Source organism: Phalaenopsis equestris, unplaced genomic scaffold (assembly GCF_001263595.1).
Source record: "Phalaenopsis equestris unplaced genomic scaffold, ASM126359v1 Scaffold234275, whole genome shotgun sequence".
NCBI lineage: Eukaryota > Viridiplantae > Streptophyta > Magnoliopsida > Asparagales > Orchidaceae > Phalaenopsis > Phalaenopsis equestris.
The window spans coordinates 10598-12044 of NW_018252195.1; the positions used below are offsets into that span (position 1 = coordinate 10598).

The 1447-nt window shown below is 39.1% G+C and overlaps 1 protein-coding gene across 3 annotated transcripts in view; it reads right to left on the reverse strand.

Moving 5' to 3' along the window:
• Positions 1-1447, reverse strand: part of LOC110038897 (tyrosine decarboxylase 1) — a gene marked incomplete at its 3' end in the record, with an annotated part of 25322 nt that overhangs the window by 9047 nt on the left and 14828 nt on the right.

A 1447-nucleotide genomic window follows, 5' to 3' on the forward strand; every position in this document is an offset into this window, starting at 1 on the left:
AGTGAGGTTCAAGACACCCTTCTAGACGAGTGGCGGGTTCTATATATACTGGTGACCGAGTAGCCTTCGTGGACCCTCGAGAATAAATATACAGCTGAGTCTAGTCCCATACGAGTGCTTGCGGTCTCCCTCATCCGAATCTTCTTTTTGTTTTATCGAAGCTTTGGGACAGGGCACTCGTGTTACTTTTCCTTCCTTTCGGGATTTCCCCAGGAGTTTTGAGGATTTTCTTTTATTTGAGTCTTTTTCGTTGATTTTCTCAAGTTTTCCGCTTTTCCTCGGATTTCCTGGATGATGTTTTCTTCCGGACTTTGCTTTTTGAGATGCATTTAGACTTGCTATACATAAGGAACATCGGATCTCACGGGCGTACATGTTTGCTTTACATTTTACAACACTTAGTTTTCCTGTTTTTACCTTCTACCGTACTGTAAAGCATGTTATAATTTTTCTGCTTCTACCTGTTGTTATTCTTCCTGTATAACATGTTGTAATTTTCCTGTTTTCACCTGCTACCGTACTGTAAAGCATGTTACACTTGTCCTGTTTCTACTTGCTACTGTTTTTCATGTATAGCGTGTTATACTGCTCCTATTTTTGTCTACTACATTGTTTGTTCCTGCATTGCACACTTTACATTATGTAGCTTCAAGCATGTTTTCTTTTTACATAGGATGTTTAGAGGACTACAACTATAGGGCCGTTTGATTTGAGACTATAACTGGACACCCTAGAAAACTTAAACTCGTCATGTCGGGGAGCTTGGAGCTAGCGCAGTGGGCAGCACGACCATCTTCAACAGCAGAACATGTCTTCCCTAGCAAAACTATTCCTTTTTCTAGAAATTAAACAACAATCCATAGGATTTTGAGGTTGTTTGCCTAGCGCAACATAAATTCTCCACCTTTTCTTTGGACATTCGTATAACTCTGCTGTACGATTTAAACCCTAACTCGTTCTAGGTTCCGAGGTTGTTGTTCGATACGACGTAAACCCTTATATCTTCCAGGCGATTTGCGTGACCATGTCACGCAAATATAAACCCTAATTAAATAAAATTGGCAGGATGAAACACTTTAATAATTTCTTCTCAAAACTGGAGCCAAATCATAGGATAGACTGGGAAGTCACTGAGGTTCTTCTCAGGATCTGTGACCCCCCTAGTTTTTCTTCATTTGGATTCCTCAACATTGTTACAGATTTGAGCATTTCCCCTTTCACACCTCTTTGTCCGATTTCGTTGTAAAGTCTTATCATTTTGACTTCTTTGAAAATATTATTCCCTGATTTTTATCGAGAGTTTTCTTAGGTGACTTCGGTCATTTAAGATGTAATTAACTATAGGGGCTTGCCCTTATAGGAAGCTTTTCCGAACCCAGCTTAAAATAAATCCTATTTAATTATTTGTATTAAATAGGGGAACTTGTCGGCAAATAAAACGATTTCG